Here is a 20,403-nt window from a genome sequence, read left to right on the forward strand (position 1 = left end):
CACACACACACACACACACACTAAGAGGGTTGCACTTTGGCTATGGGTGTTAGACCTCAACTCTGGAAGTGTCTGTAAATAAATGGTTTTGCCACTGTAGCCAGACATTCCCCTAGGCTGTGGAGCCAGCTTAGCCACAAGCTGCTAGCGTAACAACTACCACTACTCAGCCAACAGAGAGCTGCTGAGGAGCCTGCTCGCACCCCACTGCTTTCAATGCTACGCTTCTAAAAGTAACTTTCCATAGATTCCAAACGGTTTAATCTCATTATTTCATGTATAATGATGGCCAAATGGGCGATGTAGAAGTATTGGCCTGTATACAGTAACACTGTTCTATGGTTAAAGAGTGAAAATGAATTTGATTGAGCCTGTGCAATATGTTGACCAATTGGTATTCCATGGACTTTGGAGGGTTAAGTAAAATATATTAGGGAAAAGTATGTTCTCTCTCTACCTCTCTCTCTGTACCTCTCTCTCTCTCTACCTCTCTCTCTATATATACCTCAAAGTGTCCCTGCCCTCTCAAACAATATTTGACTTAGATTAAATGATAAGATCAACTCAGCACCCAAACATTTAAAAACAGTCTCAAAACACTTAAACAGTCTCAAAACCTAGAACACCTCTAAAAACACATGCTCTTTTATCGCTCCATTTGATTTATTTAACCCTTAATTCACCAGGAAAGTTGACTGAGAAGACAATTTCATTTACCAGGAAAGTTGACTGAGAAGACATTTTAATTTACCAGGAAAGTTGATTGAGAGGACAATTTAATTTACCAGGAAAGTTGACTGAGAAGACATTTTAATTTACCAGGAATGTTGACTGAGAAGACAATTTAATTTACCAGGGAAAGTTGACTGAGAAGACAATTTAATTTACCAGGAAAGTTGATTGAGAAGACAGTTTAATTTACCAGGAAAGTTGACTGAGAAGACAATTTAATTTACCAGGAAAGTTGACTGAGAAGACAATTTCATTTACCAGGAAAGTTGACTGAGAAGACAATTTCATTTACCAGGAAAGTTGACTGAGAAGACAATTTAATTTACCAGGAAAGTTGACTGAGAAGACAATTTAATTTACCAGGAAAGTTGACTGAGAAGACCATTTAATTTACCAGGAAAGTTGACTGAGAAGACAATTTAATTTACTAGGAGTTGACTGAGAAGATAATTTAATTTACCAGGAAAGTTGACTGAGAAGACAATTTAATTTACCAGGAAAGTTGACTGAGAGGACAATTGAATTTACTAGGAAAGTTGACTGAGAAGACAATTGAATTTACTAGGAAAGTTGACTGAGAAGACAATTGAATTTACTAGGAAAGTTGACTGAGAGGACAATTGAATTTACCAGGAAAGTTGACTGAGAAGACAATTTAATTTACCAGGAAAGTTGACTGAGAAGACAATTTAATTTACCAGGAAAGTTGACTGAGAAGACAATTTAATTTACCAGGAAAGTTGACTGAGAAGACAGTTTAATTTACCAGGAAAGTTGACTGAGAAGACAATTTAATTTACCAGGAAAGTTGACTGAGAAGACAGTTTAATTTACCAGGAAAGTTGACTGAGAAGACAATTTAATTTACCAGGAAAGTTGACTGAGAAGACAGTTTAATTTACCAGGAAAGTTGACTGAGAGGACAATTTAATTTACTAGGAAAGTTGACTGAGAAGACAGTTTAATTTACCAGGAAAGTTGACTGAGAAGACAGTTTAATTTACCAGTGTAACGGCAGATCTCCTCTTCGTCTGAAGAGGAGTAAGGACCAGACCAAGATGCAGCGTGGTAAGTGTTCATGATGATTACTTTAATAAATAAACTGAACACTATAAAATACAAAACAATAAATGTGAACATGAACGAAACCGAAACAGTACCGTGTGGCGACAGACACTCACACAGACACAAACACTCACAAACCAACAGTGAAACCCAAGCTACCTAAGTAGAAGACAATTTCATTTACCAGGAAAGTTGATTGAGAAGACATTTTAATTTTCCAGGAAAGTTGATTGAGAGGACAATTTAATTTACCAGGAGAGTTGACTGAGAAGACAATTTAATTTACCAGGAAAGTTGACTGAGAAGACAATTTAATTTACCAGGAGAGTTGACTGAGAAGACAATTTAATTTACCAGGAGAGTTGACTGAGAAGACAATTTCATTTACCAGGAAAGTTGATTGAGAGGACAATTTAATTTACCAGGAAAGTTGATTGAGAGGACAATTTAATTTACCAGGAGAGTTGACTGAGAAGACAATTTAATTTACCAGGAAAGTTGACTAGAAGACAATTTAATTTACCAGGAAAGTTGACTGAGAAGACAATTTAATTTACCAGGAAAGTTGACTGAGAAGACAATTTAATTTACCAGGAAAGATGACTGAGAAGACAATTTAATTTACCAGGAAAGATGACTGAGAAGACAATTTAATTTACCAGGAAAGATGACTGAGAAGACAATTTAATTTACCAGGAAAGTTGACTGAGAAGACAATTTAATTTACCAGGAAAGTTGACTGAGAAGACAATTTAATTTACCAGGAAAGTTGACTGAGAAGACAATTTAATTTACCAGGAAAGTTGACTGAGAAGACATTTTAATTTACAGATAAAGAGTTACAGAGGTGAGAAGAGAATTAAATATAGATGGTATCTCCACATATCATCAACAACAGCCACACATCACGTCTGATCTTCATCATCATCCCTCCAGACTCTGAGTTCTCCAACCCCTCAAATCCCAATTCTTGTTCAACCCGGACCATGCCACGACACAACGAAAAAAACATTCTTACACACGAGGAGGGCGTCGCCTCACTGTTAATGACTTGTCGAAGAAGGGGAAAAAAGAGGTCAAGGAAAACAGAGGAGCATTCCTGTCTGGCCCGGCTGACATTAGTAGGCTGTCTAGGGGCTCAGTTAGGAGTCTAGGTGGGAAGTGGTGCCAGTGGAAGCCATGTCAACAGAGAGGGGAAAAAGATCCAGCTGGGGAGAGGAACCAAAGTATGATTAATCACTGGGGCCTGCCTGCTACTGGGATGTATATTCAGGGGGGGACCACTCAGGACCTCATTCATAACTCACGGTAGGGGGGCAGGAATGTGATGTATGGGTGGTCAATGAGTTTACAGTGTCAGCTGTGACCCACTGCCTCAGAGAAGAGAGACACAGGCACGCATGCACATGCACACAGACAGACAGACAGACAGACAGACAGACAGACAGACAGACAGACAGACAGACAGACAGACAGACCACAACACACACAGGTCTTTAATGTAAAATCACATTGCAGTTCCAGGGGTGTGGTGTTCTAAACTCTGATAGCTACTTGAATCAGCATTGTGTAGACCAGGAGCTGTTTGTAATCAGCATTGTGTAGACCAGGAGCTGTTTGTAATCAGCATTGTGTAGACCAGGAGCTGTTTTTAATCAGCATTGTGTAGACCAGGAGCTGTTTTTAATCAGCATTGTGTAGACCAGGAGCTGTTTGTAATCAGCATTGTGTAGACCAGGAGCTGTTTGTAATCAGCATTGTGTAGACCAGGAGCTGTTTTTAATCAGCATTGTGTAGACCAGGAGCTGTTTTTAATCAGCATTGTGTAGACCAGGAGCTGTTTTTAAACAGGAGATGTTGCTGGACAGGAACTGTTTGTAAACAGGAGCTGTTGCTGGACAGGAGCTGTTGCTGGACCGGAGCTGTTGCTGGACAGGAGCTGTTTGTAAACAGGAGCTGTTGCTGGACAGCGTTGTCTCCAACCTGTTCTCCAGGTCTTTCCTCCAGCTCCTATTGGAGTCAGTGAAGAACAGTGAAGACCTGCCTTAATAGCACTGAGGCTCCTTTCCCAGCATGCTCTTGGGTTCCTCATCAATCTGATGAGATCTGCGTTCAAACAGGATTGTCATCTTATGGAAAGATGGGGAAGTTTAAAATCTCATCGCTCAACACTGCCCAGTAATTTACACTGGAGTGGACACAATGCAGGCCAGACACAGACACAGAGGTGTAATTTACACTGGAGCTGACACAATGCAGGCCAGACACAGATACAGAGTGTAATTTACACTGGAGTAGACACAATGCAGGCCAGACACAGACACAGAGGTGTAATTTACACTGGAGTAGACACAATGCAGGCCAGACATAGATACAGAGGTGTAATTTACACTGGAGTGGACACAATGCAGGCCAGACACAGACACAGAGGTGTAATTTACACTGGAGAGACACAATGCAGGCCAGACACAGATACAGAGGTGTAATTTACACTGAGTAGACACAATGCAGGCCAGACATAGATACAGAGGTGTAATTTACAGGAGCTGTAGACACAATGCAGGCCAGACACAGGTACAGAGGTGTAATTTACACAGGAGTGGACACAATGCAGGCCAGACACAGATACAGAGGTGTAATTTACACTGGAGTAGACACAATGCAGGCCAGACACAGATACAGAGGTGTAATTTACACTGGAGCTGGACACAATGCAGGCCAGATACAGATACAGAGGTGTAATTTACACTGGAGTGGACACAATGCAGGCCAGACACAGATACAGAGGTGTAATTTACACTGGAGCTGGACACAATGCAGGCCAGACACAGATACAGAGGTGTAATTTACACTGGTGTGGACACAATGCAGGCCAGACACAGATACAGAGGTGTAATTTACACTGGAGTGGACACAATGCAGGCCAGATACAGATACAGAGGTGTAATTTACACTGGAGTGGACACAATGCAGGCCAGACACAGATACAGAGGTGTAATTTACACTGGAGTGGACACAATGCAGGCCAGACACAGAGGTGTAATTTACACTGGAGTGGACACAATGCAGGCCAGACACAGATACAGAGGTGTAATTTACACTGAGTGGACACAATGCAGGCCAGACACAGACACAGAGGTGTAATTTACACTGGAGTGGACACAATGCAGGCCAGATACAGATACAGAGGTGTAATTTACACTGGAGTGGACACAATGCAGGCCAGACACAGAGGTGTAATTTACACTGGAGTGGACACAATGCAGGCCAGACACAGATACAGAGGTGTAATTTACACTGGAGTGGACACAATGCAGGCCAGACACAGATACAGAGGTGTAATTTACACTGGAGTGGACACAATGCAGGCCAGATACAGATACAGAGGTGTAATTTACACTGGAGTGGACACAATGCAGGCCAGATACAGATACAGAGGTGTAATTTACACTGGAGTGGACACAATGCAGGCCAGACACAGATACAGAGGTGTAATTTACACTGGAGTGGACACAATGCAGGCCAGATACAGATACAGAGGTGTAATTTACACTGGAGTGGACACAATGCAGGCCAGACACAGATACAGAGGTGTAATTTACACTGGAGTGGACACAATGCAGGCCAGATACAGATACAGAGGTGTAATTTACACTGGTGTGGACACAATGCAGGCCAGACACAGATACAGAGGTGTAATTTACACTGGAGTGGACACAATGCAGGCCAGACACAGAGGTGTAATTTACACTGGAGTGGACACAATGCAGGCCAGACACAGATACAGAGGTGTAATTTACACTGGAGTGGACACAATGCAGGCCAGACACAGATACAGAGGTGTAATTTACACTGGAGTGGACACAATGCAGGCCAGACACAGATACAGAGGTGTAATTTACACTGGAGTGGACACAATGCAGGCCAGACACAGATACAGAGGTGTAATTTACACTGGAGTGGACACAATGCAGGCCAGACACAGATACAGAGGTGTAATTTACACTGGTGTGGACACAATGCAGGCCAGACACAGAGGTGTAATTTACACTGGAGTGGACACAATACAGGCCAGACACAGAGGTGTAATTTAGACTGGAGTGGACACAATGCAGGCCAGACACAGAACAGAGGTGTAATTTACACTGGAGTGGACACAATGCAGGCCAGACACAGATACAGAGGTGTAATTTACACTGGAGTGGACACAATGCAGGCCAGACACAGATACAGAGGTGTAATTTACGCTGGAGTGGACACAATGCAGGCCAGACACAGATACAGAGGTGTAATTTACACTGGAGTGGACACAATGCAGGCCAGACACAGATACAGAGGTGTAATTTACACTGGAGTGGACACAATGCAGGCCAGACACAGATACAGAGGTGTAATTTACACTGGTGTGGACACAATGCAGGCCAGACACAGATACAGAGGTGTAATTTACACTGGTGTGGACACAATGCAGGCCAGACACAGATACAGAGGTGTAATTTACACTGGAGTGGACACAATGCAGGCCAGACACAGATACAGAGGTGTAATTTACACTGGAGTGGACACAATGCAGGCCAGACACAGATACAGAGGTGTAATTTACACTGGAGTGGACACAATGCAGGCCAGACACAGATACAGAGGTGTAATTTACACTGGAGTGGACACAATGCAGGCCAGATACAGATACAGAGGAGTAATTTACACTGGAGTGGACACAATGCAGGCCAGATACAGATACAGAGGTGTAATTTACACTGGAGTGGACACAATGCAGGCCAGACACAGAGGTGTAATTTACACTGGAGTGGACACAATGCAGGCCAGACACAGATACAGAGGTGTAATTTACACTGGAGTGGACACAATGCAGGCCAGACACAGATACAGAGGTGTAATTTACACTGGTGTGGACACAATGCAGGCCAGACACAGATACAGAGGTTTAATTTACACTGGAGTGGACACAATGCAGGCCAGACATAGATACAAGGTTTACACTGAGTGGACACAATGCAGGCCAGACACAGATACAGAGGTGTAATTTACACTGGAGTGGACACAATGCAGGCCAGATACAGAGGTGTAATTTACACTGGAGTGGACACAATGCAGGCCAGACACAGAGGTGTAATTTACACTGGAGTGGACACAATGCAGGCCAGATACAGAGGTGTAATTTACACTGGAGTGGACACAATGCAGGCCACAGAGGTGGTTCTTAATACATGAGTCAATAATAAAGATATTTTAGGTAGATTCTCAGGATCAATTATGGAGTAAGAGGTTTCACCTGTGTGACATGAGTCATGACAGCAATACAATCTCTCTCTCTCTCTCTCTCTCTCTCTCTCTCTCTCTCTCTCTCTCTCTCTCTCTCTCTCTCTCTCTCTCTCTCTCTCTCTCTCTCTCTCTCTCTCTCTCTCTCTTTCCCTGCTTATCTCCTTTCTCAATCTTTCTTGTATTTTCCTCATCCCCTTCTGTGCATGTTTCAAGGCTTTTGGTATGTCAACAACTTGCTTCCAAGTATGGTGTGCCATATGATCATTTTGGGTAACAAGTCTGGGCATTTGGAATATCCCATCTCATTCCCTAAATCTGTCTCCCAATCTCTCTCGAGCACGGAGGAGTAGCAAGAGAGGCTCAGTAGTACATTCCAAGATCAATTACAGCTTTAAAGAGATTAGGCTGTTGGTGTTCTAATGTAGTACATTCCAAGATCAAGTCAGCTTTGTGTCTTCCTGTTGGTGTTCTAATGTAAGAAGTCAGCTTTATGTCTTCCTGTTGGTGTTCTAATGTAAGAAGTCAGCTTTGTGTCTTCCTGTTGGTGTTCTAATGTAAGAAGTCAGCTTTGTGTCTTCCTGTTGGTGTTCTAATGTAAGAAGTCAGCTTTATGTCTTCCTGTTGGTGTTCTAATGTAAGAAGTCAGCTTTGTGTCTTCCTGTTGGTGTTCTAATGTAAGAAGTCAGCTTTATGTCTTCCTGTTGGTGTTCTAATGTAAGAAGTCAGCTTTATGTCTTCCTGTTGGTGTTCTAATGTAAGAAGTCAGCTTTATGTCTTCCTGTTGGTGTTCTAATGTAAGAAGTCAGCTTTATGTCTTCCTGTTGGTGTTCTAATGTAAGAAGTCAGCTTTATGTCTTCCTGTTGGTGTTCTAATGTAAGAAGTCAGCTTTATGTCTTCCTGTTGGTGTTCTAATGTAAGAAATCAGCTTTATGTCTTCCTGTTGGTGTTCTAATGTAAGAACTAAGCTTTGTGTGTTCCTGTTGGTGTTCTAATGTAAGAAGTCAGCTTTATGTCTTCCTGTTGGTGTTCTGCTGTAAGAAGTCAGCTTTGTGTCTTCCTGTTGGTGTTCTGCTGTAAGAAGTCAGCTTTGTGTCTTCCTGTTGGTGTTCTAATGTAAGAAGTCAGCTTTGTGTCTTCCTGTTGGTGTTCTAATGTAAGAAGTCAGCTTTACGTCGTCCTGTTGGTGTTCTGATGTAAGAAGTCAGCTTTGTGTCTTCCTGTTGGTGTTCTAATGTAAGAAGTCAGCTTTATGTCTTCCTGTTGGTGTTCTAATGTAAGAAGTCAGCTTTGTGTCTTCCTGTTGGTGTTCTAATGTAAGAAGTCAGCTTTGTGTCTTCCTGGTATGAAATGTCACAACTTCCCGTCTTCACTGCATCAAAAGATCAAGCCCTCTTTTCTTTCTCTTTCTCTCCCTCCCTCTCTCATTCTCTGCCTGGCCTTCCCACTCCTCCTTCCCCCTCTCTCTGTTGCCTTTCCCTCACGTTCAACCCTTCGCGTGGCCCCACCAACATACATCCCCCCACCAGTCTCAACATTCCACATGCGGAACACCTTCGAACACTGGCTAAACCCGGGGAGTAACAGAGATATCAGCTGCCTCTCTCTCTCGCTGCCTGCCTGCCACCCTCTTCCAACCCAGTACAACAAAGCACTGGGAAGCCTGGGAGAAAAATGTAGCCCAGTATTTTGCCGGACGACATGACATCACCCAGCAACTGTTGGACTAGTGGTCTCTCAGAGAGCACACACACAGCAATACATGAGGGGTGGAGGTCAGGGCATGTGGTCCCTGTGTCTATAGCTTGCCGTGTGTTTTGTCTTAAGCCCCCGGGAGAATTCTCTTCTGGTCCCTCTCATGTCTGTGGGACATAGGGGCCAGCTGTGGCGACAGAGACTTAGCTTATGGGATTCCTCTTGTCTGAACACACACATTTACGCAAGGACAAAGGGCGTGCGCACACACACGTAACAACTAACTGGTGTTCACCTGAAGTTACAACCTGTCACCACATGAGGGCGTATTATGATCATTGTCTACAGCCAATCAGAATCAGAATACTTTTTATTCACCAAGTACATCTACTCAGTCAGAATGTGACCTGGTGAAATGATGCTGCTAGTGACAGACAATATAGAGACAGAAAACAGACAGAGGAATTTACACAAAGTCCAATATTTTGATGCACACTTTAAACTCCTGTTGTGAGTGTGCGTGACTCGTTCATACTGCAATACTATATTATATTATTGTTTATAATAGTATTTGAATGATATAATATGTAAATATGATATGTTACAGAGTATGTGTGGATACAGTACACTCCTGATTCTGTCTACACTTGCCAGGAGGCAGTGAATGTGCGCCCTCATGTGGTGGAAAGTTCTTACATCCTTAAAGAGAAGTTTAGAGCGGAGCACACATACACACACACACACACACACACACACACACACACACACACACACACACACACACACACACACACACACACACACACACACACACACACACACACACACACACACACACACACACACACACACACACACACACACACACACACACACACACACACACACACACACGTGTTTGTTTTACTATCCTTGTGAGGACCGAACAATTGATTTTCATTCAAAATCCTATTTTCCCAAACCCTTCATTACCCATGTCACTAACCTTAACCCTAACCTTAACCTCAAACCTCTAACCCCATCAACCTAACCCTCAAACAAATAAGCCTAAAATACTATTTTTGCCTTGGGGACCTGCAAAATGCCACCAGAATTGTCCTTGTTTTACTATCCATGTGAGTACTTCTGGACCCCACAAGACTTCTGTTTCCAACAAGCATAGTACAAGGAAACACACATGTAATGACTGCCTATCTATGCAGGTTACTGTACACCCCACCCTTGATAAAGTTCAACTCAGGGAGTTTGACAGCTCTCCAGTGACCAAGTCCATCTGACGTACACTGGGACTGAGATTGTTTAGCCATAGAGAGATAATAAACCACTGCATAAACCAAAAGGCATAAAAGCTGTGACCAAGTGCTTCTCAACGTTTGGTTGAAAACAAGTGGAGGTTGTTAAAATTGAAAGTCTTTAAAAAATTGTTGTTAAAAGTGAAAGTAATCTTTAGGGGATGACACATTGTGCGAGAAAATGGCTTTCAAATCATCTCTCCCGGAGGAAGATCTGTCCTGTGACATATTCCAGGATCCTGTCATTCTGTTTTGTAGACACAGTGTCTGCAAAGCCTGTCTGGATCTATGGTGTAAAGGGAAGGAATCTCCAGAATGTCCAGTTTTCAGAGGAAGTTCCTCAATGGAGCCACCTATGAACCTGGCTTTGAGGAACCTGTGTGAGGCCTTCTTACAGGAGAGAAGTCGAAAAGCTTTAGCAGGGTCTGAGGTAGGGCTTAATAGCTTCCCCAGAAATGTGCCTTCATCCCGGTACCACCCAGTATTCCTGTTCAAACCGTAAATGATATTTAAAAGAATATAATGCCATCAGAAAAAACAGACATAATTATGCCAGTGAAAATGTTGAAATGTACTCATGAACCTAAACGTTTCTTGTTGCATTTGTTGCAATTTAATAATCAACTCTAAGTTCTCTCAAAGTCAACAAAATATTTCATTGATGTGGGACTGCCTTGTTCAGGGGAACAGTGGGTTAAGCCTTGTTCAGGGAACATGGAAGCCACTTGCAATAAAGTTCTGTTTTATACTGGGGAACAGTTATGTTGAGCAGCCTAGTGTAATTAGGGGAACAGTGTAGTATTACTGTGTGTAAATGTGTAGGGCAGAAAACAGTGTAGTATTATGTGCAGTAAATGGGGATTGAATCTAGTAACCTAGTGTAGTATTATGTGTCCCAACATAGTGTAACCACTAGGCTACCTGCCGCCAAGTAAAAGGGGAGGGGTGTGTAGTATATATTGTAGTAAATGGTGTAGTAATTAGGTAGTAAATACGTTGTGGAGAAAAAATGACAACAAAAATGTACAAAAATCCAAATAAAAGGTGTATTTTTCAGGTGCTGCAGAAGCTTCAGAACCAGCACCTTCAGCACCCCTACCTCCTGCAGCGTTGGTGTTATAGATACTGGAGGAGATGGACTGTCTTTTCAACATGTCATCATCACTGTTGCTGTTGGTTTGGTTAGTGATATTTATATTAGTCAACAAACAAACTAACCCGTTGTGCTATCTGTAATGTGTAACGTGAAACGGACCCAGCGCTTGTTTGCTAACTAATATGGCAACCAATAAAAAGTCATCGCGGGTTGCTTTTGTCGCCGTGCCCATTTAAACAGAGACAACAACAATCTTCTGTCAATGTTTAATAATAAAACAATGAAAAGATGTCTAATTGTTCAACAGAAGAATATAAGTGATGTTGGACAGTAATATTTCCAGATGCCACATCACCATGAGAGCTGCGTAGGGTTGCAAAGGGAGGGTATATTACTGGAAACGTTCAAAGTTACCAGTTAACTATCAGATGACATCTAGTGGCCGTTTTGGGTACTTCAGTTTACAGGTGTCTAAGGGCCTCGACACAAAGGATATAGAATGGTCCTCATCGCTATAACATCACCCTGGGGTTTGATGGTGCTCCAAACAGTATCATGTCACACAGTCTAATGTTGATATGGCCAAAAACAAACAGAATGATTTACCAGATTTAATTAAAGCACTGAATTGATCTGTTGTTGTTATTTTTGTCTGTTTTACACATTTTCCAGGTTGATGCAAAAAGTCAGACATCTTCAGGTAACACTATTCTCTTGTTGATGTTATTTCACAACTGTTCTATGATGGCCTAATGACACAGAGAGAAAATAACATGTATTTACTGGGTATTTAGGGTTGAGTGTTGAATCATTCATTTTGTTCAGTATTTGGAGACAGTGGGTTAACAAAGCCTTGTTAACCTGGAGACAGGGGTTAACTGCCTGTGTACAGGGAGACAGTGGGTTAGCACTGCTGTGTACTGGAGAAAGTTTAGCACTGCTGTAGTACTGAACAGTGGGTTAGCACTGCTTAGTACTGGATAAGTTTAACTGCACTGCTGTAGTACTGGAACAAGGTTAACATAGCACTTGTTACTGGTAGTACTGGAAGAAGTTTCCTCATAGCACTGCTGTAGTACTGGAGAAGTTTTCATAGCACTGCTGTAGTAAGGAGAACAGTGGGTTAGCACTGCTTAGTACTGGGAAGGTGGGTTAACTGCTTAGCACTGGAGAAGGTTCCTCATAGCACTGCTGTAGTACTGGAGAAGGTTCTCTAGCACTGCTGTAGTACAGGGGGAGAAGGTTCCTTAGCACTGCTGTTACAGGAGAAGGTTCCTCATAGCACTGCTGTAGTACTGGAGAAGGTCCTCATAGCACTGCTGTAGTACTGGAGAAGGTTCCTTAGCACTGCTGTAGTACTGGAGAAGGTTCCTCATAGCACTGCTGTAGTACTGGAGAAAAAAAGCACTGCTGTAGCACTGGAGAATTTAATCAGTGGGTTAGCACTGCTGTAGTACTGGAGAAGGTTCCTCATAGCACTGCTGTAGTACTGAGAAGGTTCCTCATAGACTGCTGTAGTACTGAGAAGGTTCCTCATAGCACTGCTGTAGCACTGGAGAAGGTTCCTCATAGCACTGCTGTAGTACTGGAGAAGGTTCCTCATAGCACTGCTGTAGTACTGGAGAAGGTTTTAGCACTGGTAGTACTGGAGAAGGTTCCTCATAGCACTGCTGTAGTACTGGAGAAGGTTCCTCATAGCACTGCTGTAGCACTGGAGAAGGTTCCTCATAGCACTGCTGTAGTACTGAGAAGGTTCCTCATAGCACTGCTGTAGTACTGGAGAAGGTTCCTCATAGCACTGCTGTAGTACTGAGAAGGTTCCTCATAGCACTGCTGTAGTACTGGAGAAGGTTCCTCATAGCACTGCTGTAGTACTGAGAAGGTTCCTCATAGCACTGCTGTAGTACTGGAGAAGGTTCCTCATAGCACTGCTGTAGTACTGGAGAAGGTTCCTCATAGCACTGCTGTAGTACTGAGAAGGTTAGCACCAATTGTAGTTGGTTTAGCACTGCTGTAGTACTGGAGAAGTTTCTATAGCACTGCTGTAGTACTGAGAAGGTTTCCTCATAGCACTGCTGTAGTACTGGAGAAGGTTCCTCATAGCACTGCTGTAGTACTGGAGAAGGTTCCTCATAGCACTGCTGTAGTACTGGAGAAGGTTCCTCATAGCACTGCTGTAGTACTGGATGGAGAAGGTTCCTCATAGCACTGCTGTAGTACTGGAGAAGGTTCCTCATAGCACTGCTGTAGTACTGGAGAAGGTTTCCTCATAGCACTGCTGAGTACTGGAGAAGGTTCCTTTTAGCACTCTGTACCACTGGAGAAGGTTCCTCATAGCACTGCTGTAGTACTGGAGAAGGTTCCTCATAGCACTGCTCTTAGTACTGGAGAAGGTTCCTATAGCACTGCTGTAGTACTGAGAAGGTTCCTCATAGCACTGCTGTAGTACTGGAGAAGGTTCCTCATAGCACTGCTGTAGTACTGGAGAAGGTTCCTCATAGCACTGCAGGTGTAGTACTGGAGAAGGCCTCAGAGCACTGCTGTAGTACTGGAGAAGTTTTCCTCATAGCACTGCTGTAGTACTGGAGAAGTTTCCTCATAGCACTGCTGTAGTACTGGAGAAGGTTCCTCATAGCACTGCTGTAGTACTGGAGAAGTTTCCTCATAGCACTGCTGTAGTACTGGAGAAGGTTCCTCATAGCACTGCTGTAGTACTGGAGAAGGTTCCTCATAGCACTGCTGTAGTACTGGAGAAGTTTCCTCATAGCACTGCTGTAGTACTGGAGAAGTTTCCTCATAGCACTGCTGTAGTACTGGAGAAGGTTCCTCATAGCACTGCTGTAGTACTGGAGAAGGTTCCTCATAGCACTGCTGTAGTACTGGAGAAGGTTCCTCATAGCACTGCTGTAGTACTGGAGAAGGTTCCTCATAGCACTGCTGTAGTACTGGAGAAGTTCCTCATAGCACTGCTGTACTGGAGAAGTACTGCTAGTACTGGAGAAGGTTCCTCATAGCACTGCTGTAGTACTGGAGAAGGTTCCTCATAGCACTGCTGTAGTACTGGAGAAGGTTCCTCATAGCACTGCTGTAGTACTGGAGAAGGTTCCTCATAGCACTGCTGTAGTACTGGAGAAGGTTCCTCATAGCACTGCTGTAGTACTGGAGGTTCCTCATAGCACTGCTGTAGTACTGGAGAAGGTCATATACAGGGAAGGGGATATAATAATGAATGGAATTGGTTCCAAAATGACTCATAGCACTGCTGTAGTACTGGAGAAGGTTCCTCATGGTTTAGCACTGCTGTAGTACTGAGAAGGTTCCTCATAGCACTGCTGTAGTACTGGAGAAGGTTCCTCATAAAGCACTGCTGTAGTACTGGAGAAGGTCCCTCATAGCACTGCTGTAGTACTGGAGAAGGTCCCTCATTTGTTAGCACTGCTGTAGTACTGGAGAAGGTTCCTCATAATTAAACATACCGTTTGCGTTTAGTTTCTGCACAGCCTTTGCTACTCTGTTTTCTATGTCATTTCAGCTGTGGAGACAATAAAAAAATCAAAACCATGTAATTTGCAAAGTCCAAGTCAACGTATATCTGTACTACGAGTCCTTGGGCAACGTCTTGTATGGCAAGAACAGGCCAATGTGGAAGCTGCCTGAACCCTTCACAGAGAGGTTGCATCCTGTTTATGGTCATTCCTCTCCATGAAGAGACCATCAACGACCAGATGATGGTCCCCTTCAGTCAGGTGGACATTGACAGTGCTGAGGTCAAGCTCAGCCCTCCACCGAACCCGCTGAAGCAAACAGGACTAATGAAAACAAAAACACATTGACGGAGTGAAACAGAATGCCTTTGTCACAAACACCAGGAGTGGTGGGTGCAGAGTCAGATGCAGAGAGCAGAGGATACTGGGGAACCGACTTCATTAGGATTCCCAAAACCAACGCCCAAAACAACGCACAAACACAGGGCACAAACACAGGGCACAAACGGACAGGAACATTAACACGCACAACCTGACGAACAGAAAAACAATCCCGCACAACAATAGGCGGCCTAACAGGCTTAAATGGACATGAATCAAGAAACAAAATAAGAGACAGGTGCAACCAATAAGATCAAACAAACAGAAAAGGAAAAGGGGATCGGTGGCGGCTAGTAGACCGGCCACAACGACCGCCGAAGAGGGAGCCACCGTCAGTGGGAGTCGTGACAGCCTTGAACGTCTTCCATGACATCACGGCCCAATATGTAAACTTTTTGAGTGTTGTTGAAGTGCCCCAGTGTGGGAGGCGGTGGAGAAGGAAGTCCGCTCGGTGGTGAAAGAGGATGCTGTCCTGCTGATGGATGCATCCAGAAGGGCTCAGACAGCGGCCGGTCTGGCTGAAGACACAAAGCGGCTCAGGCGGTCGGTGGAGAGCCTCATGAAGAGGGCCATGAGTCACATACAGAGGCAGAGGGACAGGGTCTCACAGGAGATGGACGTGTCCCCTGCCATGTTCTACATCCTGCAGCAGGAAGGACTGGTGAAGCGCGCAGCAGATATGGGTCTCTCTTACAGAGACGACACCAAGAAGCTGGTTCTCTCAGGTCTTGTCGCAGAGGTGTAACAAGGTGCAGAACTGGATCTTGGAGAGGAAGCTCAGAATGAGGAAGATGCAGCTGAAGCTCGACCCTCACATCCTGGACTTCCTGAGGTCAGTGGACAGTATGGAGATGTCCCAGGACCTGTTTGCGCTTGGCACATCAGTGCTGTGTATAGCATGTAGGGTGGAGAAGTGCTTCTGACTGGCAGCTCAGATAAATCCTTGACTGACGCAGAGCAGATGGTGAAGACTGCCCTGTCCATGCAGAGCCTTGTCGTGGAGGAGCAGGATGTGTTGACGATACCTGGGTGGAAGGATCTGAACAGCCACCTGGTGGATACATACAACTCCCCAAAGAGGAAAACTGTGGTGATAAAGCTCCATCCAGAGAGCAGAGACAGAATTATTGTCTCTGGCTTTCTGGACCCGGTCAAAGAAGTCTGTACCTTTCTGGACCCGGTCAAAGAGGTCTGTACCTTTCTGGACCCGGTCAAAGAGGTCTGGACCTTTCTGGACCCGGTCAAAGAGGTCTGGACCTTTCTGGACGACTTTGTTGAAAACAACTTACAAGTCGACGTGGCTGTCTGTGTCAAGTCCAAGTTAAATTCATCCAGGAGAAAAAATGTCAGAACTGGATAAATTTTGCCAAAAGTGTGATGAGGTGAATGTCCGTTTTGAACCCAGAAGGTTCAGAATCATCCTCTCAAGGGCCTGTCTCTATGTCAAGATGGCCAAGGGATTCTTTCAGAAGATGGCAGCTGCCTTCTGCACTGATGAGCTCACCATCATGAAGTCTGGAACAAGAAAGTACTTCCAAGAGCAGGAGAGCATATTTGTATCCATGGCGATGAAGGAGCATGGATGTGTGGTGTTTCTGCAGGAGGATTACATACTGAGAACAAGTGTGTGAGTGTTATGAGTCGGCTACCAAGGGGACAAGAGAGAATGAAGGAGAATGTTTTCACCAAGGTCAAAGGTCAGTGAATATGAAAGTGTGTGAGGTAGAAGACAATGTGACGTCTAAATGTACACAAGTTTTATTATGTTGTTGATGTTTCTTCCACCCAATAGACGTCTTTATGGGACCCAGTGATGGAAGCTTTGGCAATGAGAACTCTGTCATTAAGGGGAGAGTTTTCTCCAACTGTGTTCCAGCTGTGTGCAGAGATCCCCCAGGCTGTGAGTCATACCCGGCACTGGGTTGAAAACCTTATCATGAAGGAGCAAACTGAGAGAATCATCAAGGACCCACACATCAGCCAGCTGAGCAAGGCGGATGTGGAGCAGCTGCAGGCCATGCAGAGGGAGCTGACTGTCAGGATCCGCCTGGAGATGAAGGGCCCCGACTCCCTGATCTGTCTGGAGGGCCTGAGCCGTGATTTGCTTACTGCAGACGGAATCATCAGGGACATGGTTGTGGAAAGGAAAGAACGTCAGACGATCAGTCTACCGGTTGAGCAGTCTGGGAGGATGGCAAAACCAAGACCACAATGTTGATAATGAGGCTAATGTCCTGTACAGAAACGCTTCCAACACAAAGGGCAGAAGAGAAATGGAATTATTGAGAAAATAACTGAAAGGTGACTATTATATGTTCTCATCTGTATGAATTAAATATATAAATAAATTAAACTATTTACATCAGTGAGATCTGAAATAATTAGTTTAAATAAATATTTTGTCTTTATTTAACTATGCAAGTCAGTTAAGCATAAGTTCTTATTTACAATGAGAGCCTACCTCAGCCAAATCCAGATGACCCTGGGCCAATTGTGCACGGTCCTTTGGGACTCCCAATCACAGCTGGATGTGACTCAGCCTGGATTTGAACCAGGGACTGTAGTGACATCCCTTATACTGAGATGCAGTGCCATAGACAGCTGCACCACTCAGGAGCCTGTACTGAAGGAATATGTACAGAATTGATACTTTTTTAATGACAGCATTTGTTGTGTCATGAATTGTTCACTAAAATACCAAACTGTCTCTCTTCTGTCCAGGTGACACCTTAGTGCCGACACACTGGGAACACATGAAGGGTTCCCTCTTAAAGTTGGTCAATCTGTCTCCAAGATTCAGGGACCACAAGGATGTGAAGACAGGGACCAACCAACCTGACCATGGTTAAAGTATGTTCACGTTAAGGTTCATGGAAACTTAAGATCATGTTGTTACTGGAGAATATTGGAGATAAAAGCAAGAGGTTGTGTAAATTGATACTTGAATTTCACTACCAAGCTCAACTCCCTAGCTGGCAATTTTGTCTAAACCAGTTGAAGATGTCAGTTGTTATTTCCTTACTGTCCATAAAATCCTCTGTGGCACTTCAGTAAAAAATAAATCACTTTCAAACTTTTTGTTGTACGTTTTCTCATATTGGTAGAATGAACGAGTCCAGAACGAGACACTCAAACTCAATCAAATTTATTTATAAAGCCCTTCTTACATCAGCTGATGTCACAAAGTGCTGTACAGAAACCCAGCCTAAAACCCCCAAACAGGATCTTACTTTGCCGTATACTCATTGTTTTCACCAAGAGGACACGTCCCACCTGATGCACAAGGGTTCAAGTGCATGTACCTGGTCAGGGTTCTGGTTGGAGACGACACTCAGAGACACTCAGACTGGATTATTCCCCCTGACAAACCTATAGGGAGATGTAGTGCATGTACCTGGTCAGGGTTCTGGTTGGAGACGACACTCAGAGACACTCAGACTGGATTATTCCCCCTGACAAACCTTTAGGGAGGTGTAGTGCATGTACCTGGTCAGGGTTCTGGTTGGAGACGACACTCAGAGACACTCAGGCTGGATTATTCCCCCTGACAAACCTTTAGGGAGATGTAGTGCATGTACCTGGTCAGGGTTCTGGTTGGAGACGACACTCAGAGACACTCAGACTGGATTATTCCCCCTGACAAACCTTTAGGGAGGTGTAGTGCATGTACCTGGTCAGGGTTCTGGTTGGAGACGACACTCAGACTGGATTATTCCCCCTGACAAGCCTTTAGGGAGGTGTAGTGCATGTACCTGGTCAGGGTTCTGGTTGGAGACGACACTCAGAGACACCCAGGCTGGATTATTCCCCCTGACAAACCTATAGGGAGGTGTAGTGCATGTACCTGGTCAGGGTTCTGGTTGGAGACGACACTCAGAGACACCCAGGCTGGATTATTCCCCCTGACAAACCTATAGGGAGGTGTAGTGCATGTACCTGGTCAGGGTTCTGGTTGGAGACGACACTCAGAGACACCCAGGCTGGATTATTCCCCCTGACAAACCTATAGGGAGGTGTAGTGCATGTACCTGGTCAGGGTTCTGGTTGGAGACGACACTCAGAGACACTCAGACTGGATTATTCCCCCTGACAAACCTTTAGGGAGGTGTAGTGCATGTACCTGGTCAGGGTTCTGGTTGGAGAAGACACTCAGAGACACTCAGGCTGGATTATTCCCCCTGACAAACCTTTAGGGAGGTGTAGTGCATGTACCTGGTCAGGGTTCTGGTTGGAGACGACACTCAGACTGGATTATTCCCCTGACAAACCTTTAGGGAGGTGTAGTGCATGTACCTGGTCAGGGTTCTGGTTGGAGACGACACTCAGAGACACTCAGACTGGATTATTCCCCCTGACAAACCTTTAGGGAGGTGTAGTGCATGTACCTGGTCAGGGTTCTGGTTGGAGACGACACTCAGAGACACTCAGACTGGATTATTCCCCCTGACAAGCCTTTAGGGAGGTGTAGTGCATGTACCTGGTCAGGGTTCTGGTTGGAGACGACACTCAGAGACACTCAGACTGGATTATTCCCCCTGACAAGCCTTTAGGGAGGTGTAGTGCATGTACCTGGTCAGGGTTCTGGTTGGAGACGACACTCAGACTGGATTATTCCCCCTGACAAACCTTTAGGGAGGTGTAGTGCATGTACCTGGTCAGGGTTCTGGTTGGAGACGACACTCAGAGACACTCAGACTGGATTATTCCCCCTGACAAGCCTTTAGGGAGGTGTAGTGCATGTACCTGGTCAGGGTTCTGGTTGGAGACGACACTCAGACTGGATTATTCCCCCTGACAAACCTTTAGGGAGGTGTAGTGCATGTACCTGGTCAGGGTTCTGGTTGGAGACGACACTCAGGCTGGATTATTCCCCCTGACAAACCTTTAGGGAGGTGTAGTGCATGTACCTGGTCAGGGTTCTGGTTGGAGACGACACTCAGAGACACTCAGGCTGGATTATTCCCCCTGACAAACCTTTAGGGAGGTGTAGTGCATGTACCTGGTCAGGGTTCTGGTTGGAGACGACACTCAGAGACACTCAGACTGGATTATTCCCCCTGACAAACCTTTAGGGAGGTGTAGTGCATGTACCTGGTCAGGGTTCTGGTTGGAGACGACACTCAGGCTGGATTATTCCCCCTGACAAACCTTTAGGGAGGTGTAGTGCATGTACCTGGTCAGGGTTCTGGTTGGAGACGACACTCAGAGACACTCAGACTGGATTATTCCCCCTGACAAACCTTTAGGGAGGTGTAGTGCATGTACCTGGTCAGGGTTCTGATTGGAGACGACACTCAGACTGGATTATTCCCCCTGACAAACCTTTAGGGAGGTGTAGTGCATGTACCTGGTCAGGGTTCTGGTTGGAGACGACAC

The 20,403-nt window shown here is 44.7% G+C and overlaps 2 long non-coding RNA genes across 6 annotated transcripts; both read left to right on the forward strand.

Annotated features, from left to right (window-relative positions):
* Positions 1 to 732: 732 nt before the first annotated feature.
* Positions 733 to 15,134, forward strand: LOC127924707 (uncharacterized). Of its 2 annotated transcripts, none has more exons than XR_008118672.1 (4): positions 733 to 1,800; positions 11,123 to 11,246; positions 11,834 to 11,861; positions 14,694 to 15,134. It is a non-coding gene; the product is annotated as an uncharacterized LOC127924707 (long non-coding RNA). The 2 variants fall into 2 exon arrangements; XR_008118673.1 differs by lacking the exon at positions 733 to 1,800 and adding an exon at positions 2,872 to 3,105.
* LOC127924708 (uncharacterized) lies at positions 12,900 to 14,012 on the forward strand. 4 transcript variants are annotated; one of them, XR_008118675.1, is made up of 3 exons: positions 12,900 to 12,946; positions 13,786 to 13,851; positions 13,885 to 14,012. It is a non-coding gene; the product is annotated as an uncharacterized LOC127924708 (long non-coding RNA). The 4 variants fall into 4 exon arrangements; XR_008118676.1 differs by lacking the exon at positions 12,900 to 12,946 and adding an exon at positions 12,965 to 13,011; XR_008118677.1 differs by lacking the exon at positions 12,900 to 12,946 and adding an exon at positions 13,030 to 13,076.
* Positions 15,135 to 20,403: the final 5,269 nt, after the last annotated feature.

This window comes from Oncorhynchus keta, unplaced genomic scaffold (assembly GCF_023373465.1).
Source record: "Oncorhynchus keta strain PuntledgeMale-10-30-2019 unplaced genomic scaffold, Oket_V2 Un_contig_4470_pilon_pilon, whole genome shotgun sequence".
Lineage (NCBI taxonomy): Eukaryota > Metazoa > Chordata > Actinopteri > Salmoniformes > Salmonidae > Oncorhynchus > Oncorhynchus keta.